At 36.4% G+C, this 23,467-nt stretch overlaps 1 long non-coding RNA gene across 9 annotated transcripts in view; it reads right to left on the reverse strand.

Annotated features, from left to right (window-relative positions):
• Positions 1 to 23,467, reverse strand: part of LOC112980264 (uncharacterized) — a 490,489-nt gene that overhangs the window by 455,408 nt on the left and 11,614 nt on the right. For 8 of the 9 annotated variants that reach the window (XR_010386267.1, XR_010386268.1, XR_010386266.1 and 5 more), the window contains exons 3-6: positions 11,656 to 11,815; positions 7,946 to 8,031; positions 4,401 to 4,507; positions 3,824 to 3,892 (exon numbers count right to left, since the gene is read on the reverse strand). This is a non-coding gene — a long non-coding RNA (uncharacterized LOC112980264). Of the gene's footprint in view, positions 1 to 3,823; positions 3,893 to 4,400; positions 4,508 to 7,095; positions 7,285 to 7,945; positions 8,032 to 11,655; positions 11,816 to 23,467 lie in introns of all 9 variants that reach the window. The other variant, XR_010386270.1, reaches the window with a different exon arrangement.

Raw genomic sequence — 23,467 nt, forward strand, 5'->3', positions numbered from 1 at the left:
GTTCCCCTTTTTTACTGCATCACTTGCTACTTGCTCATATTGTTCTATTCTTACGTACTCAACTTAGGTTAAAAGATGCCATCACTTCTTCCAAAGCTTCATTTCTGACTTAGTTTCCTGTCCCCACCCCAGGCGACAAGGAATCTAACTACTGAAGACATTTTTTTCTATAAATGCCTCTCACTACTTAAGCATCTTAAAATCATTCTCCTAACATGTATTCCTGTGCCCTTTGCCTGTCTTACTTTGCCATGCTTTCCCCACCGTTTTTTTTTTTTAAAGGGGGATTGAAACAATTCCGCCCATATATCCCCTGTACCCTTATTACCATAAGCATCTTTCCTAATTTTGTGCAATTAACCATTAAAGCAGAAAATTGTCATTTATCCCAAGCACCAGTGTCCATGAAAAAATGTATCTATGGGTAGTGATACACTGCTTACAGGGTGGTACAGAAATAAGCTGTTTTTCCATAACTACCTTAGCACCTCTCCAGCCACCCCCCCCCCCAAAAAAAAACACATGCTTTTCTATTTAACTGGAGCTGTGCCAGGATAAAGACAACTTCCTTCTGAAGAAGTGGTGACTTGGAGGTCTTTCAAAACAGTGGTGCATCACGTCTTTCAGTTAATAATATTTATAACATCAACAATAATAATAGCAATAATTTAGTCAAATAGTATATACTATATTTTTGGTCCCTAAGCAAATGTCTCAGTCAATGCATGGAAAGCCAATATATGATAGAAGACAGATATGACCTCCATGCTTTTCAGGTTTTACCTTTTTCTAGTTAAATGTCTGTATCAACTTCGATGGTCTGAGTGCTACATTTAGTACAATTCACCTCCCCCAAATTTCATTTTTTTCTAGTCCAGCTTTCAAGCTGCTTTCAGCAAAGCATTAAAGATAACACAATTTCATGAATTTAAAATTAGTCAAGCTGATCCTCACGACATTCTGTACTGTTCTTACATACAAATTGAAAAACGTGAATTTTATGAGTCTCATGTTGAAGTACTTAATTACAGGATGAAATCATACTGAAACCTGTCTAAAGCACTTAGCATTGCTTGAGGGTAGAGGAGAATCACTTCATCTCTTTAAGTGGGTTATCAGAGTTCAAATAAGTTTTTTAAAGATATTTTTACGTAATATAAAATGCATTGTTTTATTAAACTATATTACAGTTCATAGTAGGGGAAAAAAAAAAAAAAAAGATCTTCATCCACTTCAGCACTGTTTACTGGGAAACAAAATGTCACACTATGGCCATTATATGAAATTTCATTATTTTATCAGGTGTAGTAGCCACCCAGTGGCTACTCAGTACTCAGAGTTTCACTGATGCCCCTTGAGTTAAATACTTATATTATGGGAAATGAGGAACTAAAGACATCAGTATTTCTTCTTTTCCAGTAGGCTTAAACATTTTGAAAAAAGGCCAAAGGTATGAATATAGGTCTTTTTTTTTTTTTTAATTTGGCCATTATTGGATTTTTTTAGGTTTTGGTCTGGGTTGTTGCTTTCTATTTTTAATTTATAAATTAAAAAAAAAAAAAAAAAACCTAGACAGATACTAGCCCTGAGCTTGAGTGTCTCTAGCTTTTCTTGTGAAACATGCAGTAAGAGATTGTTAATATAAATACAAAAGCAGTTATAAACAAATCACCTTTTAAAAATAACCTTTTATAAAGGATACAGTGGGAACAGGTATTTTGGGGGAAACTGGGACTACATACTGTATAAAAAGGTCTGTACTTAAAGATAGGAATGATAGGAAGAGATGAATACCAGGAAAAAGGACTGTATTACCTATTGAACCATATATTTTCAGAGTGAAGAAAAACTGTTAACTCTTTGCGTAACAGAAGTTTAGTAGTTACCAATGCCCACTTCTGCACATATTCATTGAATTTACCCAAATCCCAGATAACATTGAATCTAAAATAACTCAGTAAATTCTTTCTTTTTTTCACTACATTATCTTCAATATTTTAAGTTTGAAGTCATGACAGCATCTCTTTCAAATCCTTTGACTGATTTGGAGAGCTTACGACGCATGCTGACGACAGGATATGCTAACATCTTAATGCAGTTTTGGGAAATACCAAAATGGATTGTATTCCATTTATATTCCATTTTAAAAACTGTTTTTAAGGGAGTTTGTTTTTATTCTGACTTATTTTGCTTTCAGCTACCTAGCAAATCAGAACAAGTGTGTTTTCCAATGATAAATCACTTGTTTAGACAGCTTATATGTTCTTTTCACCATGTGGGAACAGTAAATCACCAGACCAAGGTAAGCAACACAGATACAACGCACATTTACCATGTGGTAGATGCAAGTACCTGAGTAGTTAAGTTAGATTTTCATCATCTCAGTGCCCACATGCATACGTTTTCCCCCTTGTAAATACAAAGGAGTTTATTCATCTTTTAATGGGAGGCAAAAACACCCATAATTATCTTGCACTGCTACAAAGTAGGAAAAAATGCACCAAATAATTCACTTGTCAGCTTGCTGTGTGAGCTGAATCTAAATCTGAATACATGAGGAAGGAATGACATTACCTTGGATTTGGGTAGTATGGTACAATTATAAATCCCACTAAACGCCCAATCTGGCCCTTGGATTTATTTTTATTATCGATCTACGAGTGAGAGAGAATCCAGCCCAGATCTCCAAACTCAGATCTAACTGGCAGTGTTGGCAAAAACTAGTTTCTCATAAATCCCTTCTAAGAAAACAGTGACTATAACTTCCTGACAATCAGAAGAGTACGTTATACATGTACATGCACTTAGAAATTATTTTAAGATACAAATCTTTTGCCCCATTTGTTCAGTGTTTTGGGAACTAGTCTCCTTTTTTAAAAATCTAGGACCCCCCCCAAAAAAATAATCTATTAGTGGATGTTAAAATTATCAATGGATTTAGACAAACTGCACTGTTTGATGCTTGCGATCTTTACTATAAGAAATTAGAGAAGCTGCTCAACAGTTTTCAAATCTTGCAGTAAGGGAAGGGAAATTTCTTCCATGGCCCATTTGGGTACCCCTGTGCGTAGGTGCCAAGGAAGGGCTGCATGCCTGAAAGCTTGTCTGCTTTTGCAACTATATCAATTTAGCTAGAACAGTTACTCTATCCCCTTAAAAGTTTTGTGTTGGAGATACCCTAAAACATTCACACCCTCAACAATATTAGTACTTTTTAGAGACCTTGATATTTAAAAAAGAGAATATATACAACCACAGAGAAATATAAATAATAAAATTCAGTTAGGATAGCCAGAAGCAGAAACTTCTTCATCCAGCTTCTTCCCCGTCTTGATCTTCTAAATATCCTACTGAAAATGCCTCTCTGCATTTTAAGTTCATACTTTAATAAGGTCTACACATATAAGGAAAGTTTCAATAACGAGGAAAATCTTTGCAAAATTTACAAAGTATATCAAATATAAATGCCCTTCCCTGAAAAATGAAGCTGTTTATCAGCAGAGGAGAAATGACAGATCACAACAGATAGCAAGGAACCGACATGCCTCTTTGTTACAAATGGACTGTACCAACTTCCGCTCTGTGTACATACTCATGTTGGAAGAGGTGCCCTTTTGTTGCTGCAGTTCCCCCCAGCTTTTGCTGTATTTTGGGACCATAAGATGTGGAAACCACAGCAGTGCACTCCCATTTCAATTTAAAGAACGCCGCCCTTTGATGCTCCTGTGCATCAAATAGCTTTAGGAATGATTCCTTGAAATGTAAGCTTTTGTAATTTTTTCCTTTATTTTCATATTATTACCTGCCTCTCCAACTGCTTTACCTGTGTTTTCAGAAGACTGACACATCTTTCATCAAAACTTTCACTCCTTATTTCTTCTTACAGTGATTTCTAGGAAACAAAATACAGTGCTAAATATTAATTAAAAAAAATCATAAGCTGACCATTAATCTAATTATTTTACATCTTTGACCAAAGTTTAGAATTTCTGTTTGAACTGAGGCTGACAAGCATGTTCTGTGCTAAAGACAGGAATATACAGTCAGGAGACGGCTGCATCTTCATTGACAACCCTACACGGTCAAGTATTACCACTTCCATACTACCATGTCCACTTTTTGCAAGTGCCAAGCTGAAGAAGTGACCCAGGTGAAGCCTTTAGCAACACCCATTTATTCTGCTTCTTTCTAGAAAGCAAAGAGAAAGCCAGCCACTGTCTGCTTGTTCTCCTTTTCATCACACTTCTTGCTTGCTTGGTTTCTTCTCCCCCTCTCCCCCCAAATATTTGCCTCAACTTTAAACTGACCCTTGTATATATGCCCCTTGCTCTCTGTTGAAGGTGTAGCTACTTTTACTGGTTCCTGAAGTAAAATGAGACCGTAAGAGTGCTACCACCAACCTGTTTATAAACTTTCTCGGTTCCTAAAGTCGTAGTGCCCTTTCTTTTGTCCAAATAGATCATTAGTAGTAGCCGGAACCATCAGATTCTGTTTGAGAATGTTGCTGCTATTAAATTAAAAACAAAAAATAAAAAACACACATTCATTTTCATAGATTATCAATTTTACACTAAATCTTAAAAAACATGTTATTTTCTCCTAAGCTAAATATTTTTATGTTAAATCCAATAGCCCATGTCTTCAGAACTAACATTGAAACGTCTGACTCCATAGCTGAAGCTGGAAAGGGAAAGACCAGTGACATATTTGCCCCCTTAACTTCAGAGATGTGGTTTCTCTACACCATTCATGCAGCAGCTGTTTGGCTGTAACATAGCTATGTTAATCAGTGCTGTATTCAATAATGTCTTGTTTCTTCAGGGAGCCTGGTAGCTAAAAAACACTGGTATTTTTTTCAGTCATACAGACATTAAACTGTTAATGAATACAGTTTAATCAACTTCATTAATGAAGTATTTTGTATCAAATTAAGTGATCTAATTAATTTAACCCATGCTTTCTGCTTAGATACTTCATAAATGAGTGAAGTGTATGTAGAGTGGGAAACTGGTGTGAATCCACTTCCAATGCCCAGGTTCCAGACCTGAGGAACCACAAAGTGAATTGAGGCAACTCTGCAACCTCTCCAAACAGTCCACAAAACTGTCTATATAATCTTCTCACAGGACGTACCCAAACAGCATTACCTGTTTTTCGAAAAAGCATTGCTAGGCCAACAGGTTATTTTTTTAAAAAAAAACACAAGTTCCAGAATGTTTGCAGCCTATAATTCACCATATAAAGTTACACTCAGGTTGACAGGCTGATATACTGAATACCTTCTCCATAGCAGACTACAGACCGCACACAAAGAGTTAATGAAAACACTTTAATTTCCTCACACCTTCTCACTGCTGGGTGGAGTAAGGCAGTCACTAACATGTCTATCTTTGCTCAGTCTCTTAATGTGAAACTATTTACTTTCAGTGACTTACATCTGATCTTAATCAATCTTTTGAGTTCTACCTTCTATCAAATTCAGATATGCCATCATATTATTGATAACATGTGCATAATGCCTTCATCCATTTTAACTGTCTCTCAGTATGCATCAGTTTCTATATCATTTAATCTAGGACCAGCATCTATACATATTAGCTAACAGTAGACTTCATTTGAATTCATCTTTGTTTTTATTTTTGTAAGATGTCAGTAGTAGCAGTAATGTCTAATACAAGATGTCACATAATAAAACAGCTGTGCAAGGACTGACAGGTAATTATTCACTGCTTTAACTGATATTGTAATAGAATTATCACAAATATTTCAAGTCTATCTTAGAAAAAAGCCTGAAATCCTCCCATAATTAAATTTCTAAAATAAATTACTATGTCAGCAATACTTGTTTCACAGGAGCTTCAAAGCTAAATGATTTTCTGAAAAAGTGAGCTATTTAAAAAACTATGTTCTGTTAAATATTTTCTGACAAGCTCTAAAATAAGCCCTCTCTACTGTGCCATTCCTTTAAATCCCTGAACCAGCACTAGCTAGAATTTGTGATTCTTCAGATCTATGCTCAATTCCACCTGCAACACTACCAGCAGTTTTGAAGCTGTAACTTTGACTTTTCCACTGCAACATGCTTGCAACAGTGACAGGACAGGCCGTTACTCTGTACTAGGTTGTGCAGATAATGTCCTTTCCAGAATTTTTAATCATGTATAATGAGATGCAATTTATATTGGACATCAGAATCAGTAACGAAATCAATTCTCAACTTAAACAAAGCCTGAATTTAATTGATCAAGTAGTGTGCAAACAGCATTACTCCTTTCTTTGGGAAAACAGAAGTTTTTGCTGGATCAAAAATTTCTGTTCTTCCCACCAATAGCTCTAAAGACTAACTCACTACCAGTAAATCATAAGCAATTCATAATCTACATCTTAATTCTTCCAATTCTTGCTTTAATCTCATATCTTCTTCTTGGAGATTCTGAAGCAAAAGCAGAAGTGTATTTATAAATTTGGGCAACTGAAGAGCTGTACCAAATGTAAGCAGTTGATCAGCATCAATGAAACGCCACATGAACATCCAAGGCATGTTACATAGAAGTGTTCAACACGCACCATATTTTAGAATAAACCATTGTAATAGTGTGTGCCATTCAAAATAAACTTATAAGTGAATGAGAAATCTGGAAGAAGTGACAACTTTTATCAGAACATGCAATACAGCTGGAAGACAGATGCCATCAGGCACTAATCCAATGTTCTGGACTTTCCCTAGAAATAAGGTGAGAATGACAGTACAACAAAAACACATGTAAAATTACTCCATCCATATGTGGTTCATTTACATTTTCCTTTCAAATCACTTCTTGAAAACTACAGATATCAGTCTAACCACAAATAATGAAAGTTTTCAAAGCCATATTCTTCACAGAAACATAGGCAATACTCATGCAAACAATCAAAGAAAGATTGACTTGCAAACCTAGTAAAAGAAGTCACCTAATTTGCATGTGATCTGCTTTTAGAACTGGATCTACTGACAAAAGGCCATTCATTGAATGAAGATATATTGTGTAAAGTAACACTTAGTATTCAGACATAAAATCTTAATGATAAACAAATATCATTTGTTTTATTACTCACTTCTATAAAACCTGTTTCAATGCCAGTAAGATATCTGAAATATTTGAAATATGAAAATTAAAACTTACCACAAAAATACAACAGGAGAAAAAACACATTAATGTATTTTGAATTTTGGCCTGAAGCTTACTATGTTTTAAACTCTGAAGAGATTCCAGGGAGAACGAATTCAAAAACAGAAGCTGTCATCTGATGAAGACAATTTATTACTAGTTTAAAAGTATGCATAACAATATCAACTTCCATCACATTTTGCAAACAGAGAAAACATTTTATATTTACTCTGCAAGACAGAGATCAACCATTTTGGAAAGAAAAGCTATGAGTATGTATAATGGGAAGAATATTTGTTTAAATAACACTAGTCACTAGGACTGTGTATGCATTATACAGTAGAAAAGCCTTGTCAAGAATTTGCAGATGTTATAGAAGTCTAGATTTCTTTTCTTCCTGTGTATGAGATACAATGTAAAAATACTTTGTCTCACGCAATGGCAAAATAAAGATTTAAGACCTTTCAAACTTTGGTTTTAAGATAAAGACATTATCTAAAATACATGGTATCTGCTGACACTCAAGCAAGCCACTGGAATCTGGCAAACTAGTATGAATACATGCGTGCACCACACAGGGGTGTTGGTGTCTGGGTCTGTCTTTTAGTTCTTAAAACTGCCCCTTGAGGTAGGGCAGAGACAGCAACATCCCATCATGCTCTGGAACTGACTACAGCAGAGCAAGCTGTCATCAACAGCCTCCAAAGTCACAGCAGGTAAAGAGCTACAGAGCCCATTGCACAAGTAACTGCTAGGTCATTCACATGTGACTTGTCAAAGCCTAACAAATCACATACCTTGAACCCTTTCAGTCTTCCTGCACTTTCCAAAAAATACACCTTTTTGCCAACCTCTTCTAAAATCCTGAGTAATTTCCATTTTTCTGTCAATGAAAGGAAAGAAATAGGTAAAGAGGAGGCCAACAACATACAAGTTTCAATTCAGAGGATGCCATCCAAAAGCCCAGAAATGCTCTGCGTTCATTCATCATTGACTATCTAGTAGCTGAAAAATTATAAATCATTATAAATTCATGTTTTAGAAATAGGTAGTCAGAAAGGTTAAATAATGTTTGGTTAAAATGCTACGAGCTTCAAACTGTATTATCTAAAGAGTTAAAAACGTACTTGTGGTTATTACAAGTAGGCAACTGACTACTGCACAGCTTCTTTATCTACTTGGTGCTAAGGCCAAATATATAGTTTTCCTCCATCTTTTCACAGAAAAACAAATAGACATCTCAACTTCAAAAGTAGAACAGATGGAAATATCCCAATTTACAGAGTTTGCTTAGATTTTACAGGTGTGTTGGGGTTTTGTTTTCAAACTTTTTATTACCTGTTTAGATAGAAATCAATTTTTACTAACTTTTATACCAAGTAAGCTGTTCAAAGACTGAAGAAATTCCAGATATCTGGGACATGTTGCATCTTCCCTTTCTCTTCTCTCCACTAAGATTCTGATCTGATCTATTTATCTTTGCTTGTGAGTGGAAAGAAGTGCCCACTGAGTCACAGAGACATCAAAGTAGTCTCCAGATTTTTAGATAAAGGACTGAGATGATGCTGTCTAAAAGAATTTAGTAAGGAACACCTGGCAGAAGAGTAACACTTAAAGAATAAATAGAATAACGCAAAGGGATATATTACCATTACCTCAGCCTCAGGTAGAACAACAGAGTAAGAAAAAATCTCCAAAAAATTAAAAGCCAACAGCTAGTCAACATTTCTTTCTTAGGACTCACTGAAAAATAAATTTGACTTTGAGTGGAAATTTTGTTTTGTTCATTGTTGCTTCCAAGAGGATTAAAACTTAGACAAAGATACTGGTGATTGAAAACAGTTTAATTCACATATGGCATATGTTTTAAGACCTATAGAGTATCTGGATGAAAAATATTGTAAAAAAAAAGTTTACTTAGCAAACGGAATCTTTTAACAATGGAGTCAGAGCTAACAAAATCCGTAGGTAAACTGCTCTACATACAGCAATTAGTGTACTAAAAGTGATCCAAAAAACCAAGTACAAAACCAATACGAGTAAGAGTTGCAGGTAACAAAAAGTAGAATAAAATAAAAAATGACAGGGAAGTGTCACTGCAATGTGTTGCACATTACATCAGGTAAGTTATAATTATGCAAATAGTGCACCCATTTGCTCCACAATAAATGTAATGTATCCCTTTTTCTTGAAACTACCATGAAATACTTAAGTTACAATGCAGTAATAATACACATAGACCATTACTATCCAGTACTTGATGTTCAATAACTTGGTTTCCAAATCCTTGAGTGACTGTTGTTTTACCAATACAAAGACTGCAGCGAAGTCCTACGTTATGCATATAGGAGGAAAAGACATAGCCAGAATGCAGGAGCAAAGAGACATCTGGTTACATCAAGAATCTGGTTAAACACAAATCCCAATATAACATATCTAAGGAAGTTAGCAAGCTTTAGATGCCAGAGCAATACCAAGGAAAGTTCTGGTGCTATATGTGTGATGGCTGGGATGGTTAGGTATAAGAAGAATTCTTAAAATGAGAATTAGAATGAAACGGGCTTCCAGCTGTAGTGAATCTATCACCAGCTGACAAAGATCTTGCCTCCTCACACAGTTTTTATCAATGCTTTACAGCAAAGAAAGGTTCCCGTAATTGTTCTCAGTCTCTCTCTAGTCGTACAAATACACACAAACAGAGGTCACACATTATACATAAATAATAACACCCCCTTTTCTGTGCCGTTCTGTATCCACTCTTTCCCTTGGCATAAAACCACAGACTTACTGGAGAAGCAACCCTGTCCATGCAAAAGCTATGTCAATGGTGCATCAGAGAGCTGAAAGTGCAAAATATCCATGCAAAAATTGATAAATAACAGCTTCAGCCTGTTTGTGAAAAGTAAATGATATTTCTTTACAGATATATGTGCTCATCAATAACCAAAAGTTTTTTCTTAAAGGAACTGATATAGGACCTTTTCTGGATCCACTTCTTTTTCCTGTAGAAAACACATGTAAGAAGTGATCCATTAGACACATACGACGACAGAATACACATATTTTAACTAAGCATTTAAAGAAGTGGCAATCATTCACATGTAACTTTTGGTTGTAGCCTGAGAAATTCCTATTCTAAAAGGAGTAGGAAGCCCACTGATATGTTTTGCCTCTTTTATTAGAGGATTATCCTGGCATCCCGGACTTGTAGAGAGACGGCTGCCTGCAAAAACTTTCAGTAAGTGCCTTTCAAACAGAACAGCCACAACTGTAACAATAAGAATTTAAAACATACACAAGAAAAATCTGCCAGCTTCTTAAATCTTTGCTGATAGCTGCTATGCTGACAAAAACAAACTTCTGATTGCTATTTAATACAGTCAATATATGCAATAGGTGACTAATGGTTAAAATAGCTGATGTGAGTGTTTCCTGTACCACAAATCCATGCTAATGAACTGAGAACAATACCTGAGCATATTTTAAAGAAGAGGTGGATTTCAAAAAAATCATATCACTCATATGATATTTAAAAGTACATGTTTACTTTTTCCATAACACAGACATATTTAAAAAGAGACTGAAGGGTAAAGATGCTTTTGACAAAGTACTGTTTTGTAATGCAAATGAATGCAGTACCGAGAATTGTATTTAACTTTTTAAAGTAAAATGGTCTCTTCAAGAAAAAAAAAAAAGGCATATGCTATTATGTGTAAATTCATTTTCTAGCCATCAGCAAACATCGAACTATATTTAATTCACCTCCCATTCCCCTTACTTCAGTGGAAACTGAATGAAGTACTAGTATAAAACAGTTCAGTCAGCATCACTCAGCACATCCTTTTCCACACAGGAACATTTTAAATTATCCCAGAGCCATAACTGAAAAGGGTGGGGAAAAAACTGCTCTGAGTTACCTACAAAAATATAGAACAGTATTTCCACTTACGTCTCAGTTATGAGACACAACTGCTTATACTGTCCACTCTCGCCGTTACATTTCTTCCATAAAGCTTTGTGGAATTACAAAAGTTAAACTGAAATAAATAAATAAGAATTCTGCCTCTAATCTTCATTTTCATTAAATGAGATACCTCAGCTTCTTGGGCTGGATTTTTCCCCCATGAATGTTTACTTCTGCAAAATAACTACTTAAAGAAAGCCGAGTATTAAACAGAGGACCATACAGCTATCTTCAAAGTCTTGAAAAGCATTATAAAGCATTCACACTTTAATGTGTGCTGTGGAATCTTTGCCAGTAGAAGTTAAGAGGGCAGTAAGAAATTTTTTGCAGTACAGTTTGAAGTACCCAGCGTTTAAGAGGGTTTAGGATTGCAGAAAGGTGAAATTAGTGGCCTGACTGTACATGTAGGTTGATGGACATGATAATTTTCAATGTACTATACACATGGCTAATAAGCATATACAGAAATAAAATCTCACTTAAACTGTTGAGAATTATACAGACTTGTTTATCAAGGATTACCAAAAGAAGATTTCAAACAACCTGCTATGGCCTTTTGCGTTTGCACTGCAGCAGCGCACACAGAGCAAGCTCTCACTGAGCCATCAAACCTGTATGGCAGAGACACAGGCACTCAGGACTGAAGACTCATCTACACCACCGTATGCAGTCTACTGGCAAGACACACACGTTTGGCCCAGATCTGAAATTTAGAAAAAGGTAGAGCTTTCATTAATAACAGCATTTTTTCACCTGAAAAAAAATACTGTGTGCCAATTAATTAGTATTAGGCTTTGTTATTAGCATTTTTGATTATAGCTGCATGCTAAGAGGTTTAACCACCTTTGGGATCCAAGACAGCATCCTTGTAGAGCACTGTTTGGCTACATCCGCTTGACTGTCGATAGCCAGCAGGTCTCAAAAAAACCCACAGCACGCTACCTTAGAGATTCCCAAAATCGATTGACAAGTCATATTTTTGTTACTCTTTCAAGTCTCCAGCCAGACTTCCTACTTTTGCTACAGCAGACGAGTCACTGGTCAGTTCTACTAACTGGTTCAAAGCTGGTACAGATCATTTAAAATGACTTCAGACAGATAACTTCACAACCTTTTTATCATTTCTATAACCCCACAATGGTGCACCTGCATTTCTGTGACATAGTGCCCTGGAGATAGGAAATGCAATGGAGACCTTGCTCAAAATTTTGACTCTGCTTTGGAGTCAGAGACACAAACTGCACCAGTACAAGAGCTTTACTAGAGATTAAGAATTATCTTCCTGCTTTTCAGAAGCCCTCTTACCATTTATCATATACATGATGAAAACCCATGAGTGTACACGTCTCCTATTCCCATTTTCTCAAATATTTGCCAAAGTGAAAATCCTTTACTTCACAAAGTGAATCTGTTTTCACCACAACCCACAGATGCTTTCCTTGTATCTTCCCAAGAGTTGCAAATGTTTTAAAATACCTAAAATAAGATTTAGCTTGTAACAATTAGGGAAATAACCACAATGTTTCCTTTGTCCCATCGCCTCACCTTCCTTCTCCACCCCAAAATTAGACATGTGATGCCCTCCTTTTATACCCACAGCTTTTTCCTAACTTCCAAACCAAAAACATTGGTACAGAATGTCTTCCAGTTAGCTTTTCCGCATCTGGATTTAAGAATTCAGCAGCTGCACTGCCAGTGCCCCACGACAATTATGTTTGAATGTTCTGACTGAAGCCTGACTCTCTTCAAAACTCCGTGTTCTCCAAAAGTGTCTCAGTGGAGACTTGTTCCCTCCCCCCCCCCCCGAAAATATTTAATGTCAAATATGTCAGTTATAAATGAGTAATTGTCAATTTTACTGCAACTTCACTCTCCTAAATGAGTATGACAGGATCCTGTCCATTTCATGAAAGAACACTTTGATGAAGTTCTATAGCATGTGAAAATGAAAGCTCATCCACTACAAACTTTCAGTCATCAGATAACAGGAACAACTGGTCTTGCTATCATTTAATAACTCTTTAAGAGAGATGTAATTTGAAGCTATTATCCAACTCATTTTGTTTGTCACGCAACGTGGAAGATCTGCATAAGAAATGCAACGACTAGGGAAACAATAAGGAATCCTAAAAAAATGTTACAAACACTTATCCAATTTAATCATGTTATGTTTTTGTAAAAATAGTATATATTAACCAGATTTTAAATAAGGAAATTCTATTAAAAAAAAAAGGAAAATAATCAATTCAAATACTAGCATCCACACCAATTTCAATTCATCTACTTTAGCAGCCCAACTGCAAGACATGCACTCAAACACATTCAAACATCACCTTTCCAAAAGAAAGGCAGGGAAAGCATAGCCCTAAGCCCAGCAAAGCTTGGTATTTATATTAAAGCAGGACTTCTGGCAGGAGAAGCCACAAAGCCCTACAAGGGGCAAGCAGCAAGGGGTAAGGAGCTGGAGAGGTGCAACAAGGAACGGAGCCTGCAAACACAAGGATGAACTTCAACATGCAAGAATGGTCTTTTGGGTTCTGAACAGAGTGCCCCAGCCTCAGGCTGCCAGTGCTACCCCAAAAGCCCAGCGAAGTTAAAGAGAATTTTGCTTAAAAACTACAAGATATACTACAACTATGCCACCTTGCAGGCAACAGCCAACACTGGGAAAACAAAAAAGAAAATTCAGCTTAGCTCTCAGGTTGTCCTCTCTTTTCCACTCTACTCAAATACAACACTAACCTGTCCTCTCCTAGCATCATCTATAAATAAGGAAATTGAAGAACAGTTCTAGAACTGAATACACACAACACAACAGTAAATTCTACTGCACTAACAGCAGTCAACCACTTCACCGCTCAGAGAACGTCCACTGAAGACCCAGAACAGAATTGGATCTACTCCTGTTTTACAATCCAAATTCTAACATTTTTACATAACCCCTTTATCCTAATAACCAAAAAACTCCTCTCCTTATGAAACTCAAACATTCCCCCCCAAATGTCCTTTTATTTCTAGTACACATTAAGTTTCACAAGATGTTACACACTATTTTTTAAGAAATAGAAATTTAGCAAAACAAGCAGTATTAGAAATAATTAGTTTATTCAGGTATTAAGTTCACCCAACCTCCCTCGTCATAGCACAGAACAAAGCCATCATTGTCCTTCAAAAGTTGACAGTTTACTACTTCATGCAAAATGAAGAAGTAACTTTACCCTTTTCTGTGTAACAGCCTGTCTTTTGCTCTCCTTAATGTTTAGATTAATAAGAACCCATTCCCAGGCACGAAGACATGATTAATGCAGTGGGGATTAGCTTTGTTTTTAACTAGATGTTTAAAAACTATCCTCTCCACTGTGAAATCAGAGAAACAGATACAACTGGAGAACATTTCATGTATTCAATTTTACATTTACAAAATGAACAACTTTATATCCTAATCTTTGCATCAAAAAAATCAGTATTTCTAATGATAAGAGAACATAAAAGTACATGGAAAAGAGCCAAAATCTATTTCACTCAGCTTCTGACTGCCCAGCGGAAGAAATATATTCTGATTTACAATAGGCACAGAGGGCAAAAAGAAAGTGTAATTCTTAACTCTTTTACTAGGGATGAATACTCAGAGTACATCTAGGTGATCCCTGAAGGGCCACACCAGGACAGAAAGCCAAGTCTGTATTTCCATGAAAATCACATGCTAAAGCAAGCTCATTTTGAAAATCCTACCCAGCTTATAGAAATACACCTGTCTCTAACGGGAAGGAGAAAAAAGAAAAAAAGATTAAGTGAAGTGAAGTGTTCACCCTGCCAATAACCATCACCTATTAAAGGCAACACCTCATACATACCCTGAATCAATCATGTTGCTCACAGAGCTTTTATTTACTACAAAGTTAAATTCTTATAGATGTTTAAAAGCACAATGGATCCCAACCTCTACATATAGAGAAAAATTACCAGCAGAGAATACTAATGAGTCTAAATTTCTTTCCAAGCATTTCCAAGGATTCAAATACATGATGAGTGTTGAGCAGCAGCCTGAACTCTGGTTAAAGCGAACGCTTTTTCCCCCTCCTTTCTATTTTGAGTGGATTAATCAGTGCCTCTTCCAATAGCTTCATTTCTGCCCATTACAGTAATTTCTCCCTTTTGTGAGCGCTCGAGCTTGTTTCTTAGCGCAAGCCAAGGAGGCAGCTCTCCGCCGAGGTCGGCGCCAAGGGTAGGTTTATGAGAGCGAACATGAATGCCATTGATCGCAGTGGGAAGGCTGGCGGGCACGACACGTCCGGTGCCAAAGCCAGGCCTCTAATGAGCGAGCAGTTCCGGTCGGGCAGGAAAGGCCTTAACCTCCCTCGGGGAATAATGAGCCAGGCAATGTTTGCAGCCCCCGGACGCGCCTCGGGGGAGAGGGAGGGCGCTGAGAGCAGCGCTCGGCGCGCTGCGCTGTCAGACACAGGTGACCGAACAGTGAACTGTGCGCTTGGCGCGGAGCGGCCCAACGCCGGGTGCGACCCGACGTCATCGGGCCTTTGTTTCCTCCTCTCTCCTCGAATTACCAAGCACAGTTCAATGGATCATATTGTTTGGTACCACCATTTAAAACAAAGCAAGAGATCTGCTGAAATAGAGATATTGTTTGAAAACTGTACCTTCAAACCTCAGTGATTGTTTTTATTCAAAGGAAACACTTGCTGACATAACTGAACACCATAAAACTAATCTTAGCAGAATAATGATGAAAAACATCGCTAGCAAAAGCAGCGATGGTTCAGCTAGCAAGAATGGTTCAGCATTATGTTTTAGATATTTCAAAACTGTCATTAAATAAAGTCACTTTTTTATGTATAATAGTTTCTAAATAAAGAACAAACCTAAATATCAAGCTCTTTAATAGTAAGGATTAATAGTACTAGAGTTTTGTACTAGTACAAAAACTCAAAGGCAAGGGCTTTTATACATGTGTGTGTGTGTGATCTGTATCGGATATCTTTGTAAGATACATGCATAGCTTTATTTTTTTAAATCACATTGCCACTTTAGAGTTCTGACAAGCCCTGAAATCTGGGAAAGCAGAGTTCAGCTGCCCAGAGTGGCTCATTTAAAAGCTTATTTATAATTAGTTGAAATAAAGTAGCTTAAATGTCTTAAAAGCTTATAGCATCAAAAAACTGATAACTGAACCTAAATCAAGCAGTGATACATTATTAACAGCAAACATTATCAGATGCGCAAAGCCACTGTAGAAAAAAGCAGGATATTGCATGTGCATTCTACACAATACTGTCAAATACGTATTAACAAATTGCTGATGTACAAAAATTCTTCCTTTCCTGCTAAAAGCTTTCAGAAGTTAGAACATTAAAAATAAACTAGCATCTACAAGGTTACACCCTTCTGATACGACTTCTTGTGCATGACGTTATTGGCATCATTACTAATAATGTTACTGTATTCAGTAATGTCCAATTCTCAAATACTTTTTCAAAAGCAACTCAATTTAAATTCTAGAAATGAAATATCAGAAGTATAAAAAAACTAAAAAAAGATTAATGTAAGATTATATTATCCTGATTCCAAAATAGCAGTAATCTTTTCAATGGGACAACACATCTGGTCCTTACAATGTTTGTTTCATTTTCAATGCCAAGCTAATGTGAATTTTAACTATTTGCTTTTCCTAAGTATTTCTCAGTCTTGAGGAGGTATGAGAGAATTATTTATGAAAAAACAAATATCATTCCAAACTGTCTTCTTACTGCCAACAGCTTTCAATCTTTTGTTTAAAAGTAATTACTTTAATTAGCTTAGAAGTATATTATATTTCTTTTATCAGCAATATCATTAAAAATGTCTTCTAAAACAATTAAAAAAAAAAGAAACTGTATCAGGAGAGAGTGATACTTAGTTTTACATTTAAAAAACTCTACCATAGTTGAAATAGCACATGGAGTTTCTGTGAAAATAATGCCACATAAGCCACAGTAGCATGACTGCATTTGAGCACAAAAAAGCTTATAATACGCTCTCCCTTCCTTTCTTCCAAATCCAGAGAGTGGAACTAAGAATATAACTTAAAATAGATAAACAAATCCTAGAAATACCTTTCCCAGAAACCTTATTACACTGAGGAAATGTAATTTTGTAATTCTATTAAAAAAAAAAAAAAGGAAAATAATCAATTCAAACACTAGCATCCACACCAATTTCAATTCATCTACTTTAGCAGCCCAACTGCAAGACATGCACTCAAACACATTCAAACATCACCTTTCCAAAAGAAAGGCAGGGAAAGCATAGCCCTAAGCCCAGCAAAGCTTGGTATTTATATTAAAGCAGGACTTCTGGCAGGAGAAGCCACAAAGCCCTACAAGGGGCAAGCAGCAAGGGGTAAGGAGCTGGAGAGGTGCAACAAGGAACGGAGCCTGCAAACACAAGGATGAACTTCAACATGCAAGAATGGTCTTTTGGGTTCTGAACAGAGTGCCCCAGCCTCAGGCTGCCAGTGCTACCCCAAAAGCCCAGCGAAGTTAAAGAGAATTTTGCTTAAAAACTACAAGATATACTACAACTATGCCACCTTGCAGGCAACAGCCAACACTGGGAAAACAAAAAAGAAAATTCAGCTTAGCTCTCAGGTTGTCCTCTCTTTTCCACTCTACTCAAATACAACACTAACCTGTCCTCTCCTAGCATCATCTGTAAGAATCTGCACTTTGACGAGAATAAGAATTTCAGTAGCAAGAAAGTTATAGTACATAGAAAACGTTTCATCTATTAGCAAACAGAAGTAATTGCACTAGCAATGAATGTAAACATTGGATACATATGACTGCAATTTGTTGTCCAAAATCCCATTTAATTGCTTCCTCATATTCTTCTATCCTATTGCCACTCATTCTCTTTTGTCCATAAATATTTGGGAAGCTCTAGAGATTTGAAGGAAAGGGAAGAAAGTTAGAGTTCTAAAATGCAATGTGAAACAGCAGTAGTGATCTGCAACAGGAATGCTTTAGATAACTTGCGACTCTAACAACAGAGCCTTAAAAAAAAAAAATTGCAAGTAGAATCACCTACAAGCAAGTTCTATTCTAACTGATATCTTAGTTTGCATTGCTATTAAAAGGGATTTTATATTATTAATTTTATTATTGCTCCCAGTGAGGAAAGTCTGAAGAACTATGCAAACTAAAGTTGCGTTTGTTCATATCAAGGAACACAGGTGTCTTACTTGTCAGGCAGAGAAACACATTTACTAGAGAAAACAACAGCAAAAAGTCTGTGAAGTAGTTACTGTGTCTGACCTATTTGACCTACATAAAAATTAACTCAACAGTCTTAAATGAAGCACATTACACATGTCTTTAGAAATACTGTCATATTTTTGGCCAGGGCACCAAATGCTATGAACTGGACTGTTTTAGGCCACATTCAACCACAAGGCGAACTGAGAGGCAACAACACATTCCCACGTCACCCCAAAATGGGCACCAGTGCCCTGTGCACCAGCCCTCTGCAAATGTTTATCCAATCCAGATGGTGGAAAACTTGGGCTGCTGACTTCAGAAGTAAAAGTCAGGAGAAAAGCATCGTAGCTGCCCCAGCCCCCAAGCAAGCCCAAGCACAGAGACTTCCGCATGCGCTCAGTCCTTCGAGGCCAAGGGAATGGAGCTAGGAGGAGGGATGAGAGGAGGACCATGACCAACGTATCTGAGTTACAGTGCCTTCCTTAACTATTTATTTACAGCTGTGAGAAGGAGGTATCTAAAAATTGTAATTTAGCCCTGGTTGCCCAGACAGACGTACACTTAAAATAGTCTTTACAGTTACTATGAACTCAGGCTTTCAAAGGTTTTTTGGCTACTTGGCTTTTAAAAAGCTGCCTCCTAAGTCCATAAAAGCAATACTCAAGAAACACAGCATTGAAAGCAATTCTTTATCGCCTTCAAAAAATCATATTTTCCTATTCGTGCTCCTATCCTCTTTCAGAGGAAAGTGAAGCATTGCCCTCTAGAGGAAATATATTATTCACTGGAAGAGTGTTACAGCAAAATTAGTTTTAGGAATTATTCCCCAAATCCCCTTTCATCTTCAGTTGATCACTATGAAAAATACAAGATTAATCATTCAAGATCCTTCCCAAGTTCACCCCTGCCCAAAAAAGAAGTAAAAACATACTAATGAATTTTCTTGCTACCAGAAAATGCTATTGTTTTCAAGTATGCCATACCGTTTTATTCACATTGGTTTTACAGAATGTTTAGAAGGGCTTTAACACATTTATCATATTAGTCACATACAAGGAAATTTGGAGGTCCCTGTTCAGAAGGATGGGGGAGGAGGGAACTGCGCTTGAGAACTCCACAGAGCCACAGGTGTCTTTCCAGCCTGGGAAGGCATTCAGGCAAAGGAGAAATACCCAGTACAGCAATGCTTCATTGCAGTAATGCTTTCAAAGAATTAACACAGGTCTTGAATTAAGATTAAAAATCCTCTGTCCAAACAAAGGACTGTCAGAAATAGAAGGAAGCAACACATTACTTCCTAAAAAGCAATTTAAAAAAAAAAAGACTAAGGGTAGCCTTTTCTGTTTTTTAAAGAGAAATCATCACTTACTCTAGAGAGTTTTGATGATTACATCCAGTGACTGCAATTGCTGCTGCAACTGATCTATTGCTCCTGTCTGCTTAGGTGCCTACTTGTCTCCAACAGTGCTCTTCTGCACAGAATATGGGACATATTTTTTCCCCTTTTATCTTTTTCAGCCTAAGGACCTCAAGTCCCTGTGCTACTAAGGCACAAGATTATAAATGTTCTTGTAGTGCACTGCAAGAGAGATCGTATAAGGAAAAGAAAGCATCCTCCAGGCTCCATATTACATACTCATTAGTGAAAACTACCTTGATCTCCTATACAGATACAGAAAAAACATAAATACATATGTGACCATGCATGCATGTGACCATGACAGGGAGAAGATGGGTGAGAAAATGGCCATGTCAGCAAGGCTAGTTAAGCTACTCTAATATGTGTATATTAAAAAACTCTCCCATGTAAAGGAAGGAAAACAAATCTATTTCAAAACCAGCTGCATTTCAACTTCAGAACTATATAAAAGACTAAAAGTCAGAACAATCAAGCAGCACTAAATTCTACAACTTTTCTCAGTTTGGTGGCAGATACCACTACAGACCAGTCCCAGCACTGAATCGCATAAGTTTACTCCCCTTGCCAATAAGTCCTCTGACAAGTGTAACAGACACTGTACAGGCTGAAAAAAGAACAAAAAACCCACCAACAACAAAAAACAAAAACCCACCATGATCCTATGCTTAAAGATAAAAAAGATGAAGAAATGCACAGGTCAGTTCACAGAGATGTAGCTACTATAACCAACAACCACTTTGGTTTAACCAAGTTTATATGCATATTATCAGGACTGATAGCATACTTGTTTGCAGAATCAATGCTGCTGAGAATTAATTATCCTATCATTCCTTGGAAACGTCTCCACTAAAGAGCACATAAGTGTCTTGGGGGTGCAGCTGTATTTTCTACTCAAGCTTATCTGTTCAATAGGTAAATGGCAAATAACTTGCAAGAACTAATTTGTTTGGATATAATTTTCGTTTCTCTTTCAAGAAAGCGAGGACAAAACATATTTGGCACAAACTGTAACATGCTCTGTTCATCTAAGGAAGAAAAAATACAACACACCTGAATTTAGGAAGAGAGTCACCTACTAATTCACAGTGCAAATCTGATTCAGGAATCTGTTTTATAGAGATTCATATCACCTTCCATTATGGCTGAAGGACTACAAATTATATAATGGAAAATTTGACCATTCTTAGGAGTGTTTCCATCAGATAACTGCTGCAATTCAAAGCTTATTAGGTAAGGCGCCTCTCCCTTAAGTTTAAAAAAAAAGAATGCCAAAAAATTGGCAAGTGTTTAAGATGAAGTTCAGGAATATCTCGAGCACTCAGGTTCCACTATTTTATGCTCCAAGGATTCTGAAAGCTTTTTTCTTCCCCCTTAAATTACCTCAGCAGCAAGGTAAATATTTATTGGCTGAATTGTCAAGGTTGAAATGCTGTTATGGACATTTCTCTAAATGAAAGCTCATTACCTTTGCAGGTATACATATCTGCGGGTAGCTGTACACTTCTGATTAAACTGTTAGCTATGCTAAATAAACTTAACTAAATTGTGGCATTTATTTACCATGTAGCTCCCATTTGATTAATGTGAGCCCTATGTGCATGCAACCAAATCCAAATACTTTATCAGAGAATGTGAAAATGCTCAGATACTATTTTGCTCAAATACAGAATAACAAACGAATAAATGCATTGAACTATTACAAATTAGTTTCATTTTTTATGTATACTACTTTTAATAACAAAACTAAAAAACCCCTTTGGTGTAAAAAGCAAGTTTCACACTTCACATCCACCTGAACACAATTTTTCTCGAGTTCTTTACCAGTGCAATTCAGCTTGAAAACAGGACAGTTCACTGAACATTAATATGCTGAGATAAAAATAGGTTTCTGCATTTAGTTAACATTCTTTAACTTATGATCATATAAGAAGAAAATCCTTCCATATTTCATCAGAGGAATGCTCCTGAACTTCTACAACCATGCTTTTTTCCTTAAAATACTAGATTAAGGTTCAGTATTATGTCATTCATAAAAATTTGCATAAAAATACTCTCCATTTAAGCTCTTGAATGTATCTTTTCCCATAAAGGGTGTATGCTACAGATCATTATTTATTACATTTCATTACAGTTTTTTTTATACATTGAAATATGTATTTTAATTGCAGACAAACATGAATATATTATCCCTGCACTATATTTTGCTTTTGATACAAAATGAAGGTTCCTATTTTTGCCTAATGACACACCAAGGAAAAGAGTACACAGAGCAGGTGTACAGATATAAGAGCATGCGGGTATAATACAGACATAAATCACCTTGCCTTTCCTTCCTAAAGTAGATTGCACAAAAATTAATACTGGTGCTGCACCAAGGTATCCAGCTGATATCCCGTGACTTACTCTGAGAGAAAATCATCATTAACAGTATAAAATAAAAATCTCAAAAACTAGCTAGTTAGCCTTAAATACACATGTAATAAGCCTGTCCTGTAAAACATAACCTTCCAATACTGAGCAATGAATAGCTTTATATAAAACAAGTTTGCTGTTCTAAAGAAGAGTCCTGAAGGGCTGCATGAATCCAAAAAACACTTATCTAACTGTCCAACTATAACCTTTAATGACAAAGTCATAACAGAACTCACCATTTTGAAAAACGTACTACCCTCTACTTACCAATATCAAGAAAAATTAATAAGAATCAATAAGCCACCAGCATCCACAGAAAAATTGTACATTTCCCTGTTGAAATAGTTATGTAACCCCTTTCTCTGTTTCAATATATTTTTTCTGGAGACATTACAAAACTGCCATTGATCTTAAACTCTTCAAGTCAGATGGAATACCTGAAAACAAATGAAAAGCTGCTTGAAGCAAAAACTTACAGGCAAATGACTTCCTGAGTTTTTACTGCCATATTGCTCCAGTTTCTTGGCCCCTCTCTAATACTATATACAATATGGTCAGACAACGTCAGCAGTTCATCAAAAGCCATCATCCATAGCACAGACTCAGAATTCTCTTTTTGCCTTAGGATACACTAAACATGGCAGTTTAGACTAATAACAGAAATCATGCTCTAAGGAGAAGAGTTCCTTGGACCAATGTGTAAAGGCAGCCAAACTGTATAAAGAATTTTGAATCTTTCATGAGCCCTGTGGTTAAACTAAATTCCCAGATTACAATAGTGACTGTTAGACAAAACTTGCACGTTGATAGTAAAAGTCATTCCATCCTTCTATGTTTAACTCCTACAGACACTAAGTAAAAAACAAAAAAACACACTTTACTGCCCAGTGATTGTAACTTTGTCAAGTGCAGTTAAAAATGTAACAGCATTTCAAAAAGGCACTGACATAGGAAGCACACCCTTCCAATAAGTGGACAGCATGCCAAATGTGCCAAAAAGGACAGACAAAGCAAATTGTTTCCAAATTGTTCTCACTGTAAAAAAGAACACTGTTAGTTAAGAATGTTGTATGAGAAGGTGATTAACCTCTTGACCATATGCTGCCACTAAAAGATTAGCTGGCAGCGGCCATCATCTCAGCTTGAGCACAGAACATGGCATGACAGAGGCATCTCTTTAATGCTACTGATAAAAAAAAATCAAGTCCAAATGTTATCATCACAAATTAAATTCAGAGATCTCAGACAGTAAATATATTAGATGCCTCTGAAA

The sequence above is a fragment of the Dromaius novaehollandiae genome, chromosome Z (assembly GCF_036370855.1).
Source record: "Dromaius novaehollandiae isolate bDroNov1 chromosome Z, bDroNov1.hap1, whole genome shotgun sequence".
Lineage (NCBI taxonomy): Eukaryota > Metazoa > Chordata > Aves > Casuariiformes > Dromaiidae > Dromaius > Dromaius novaehollandiae.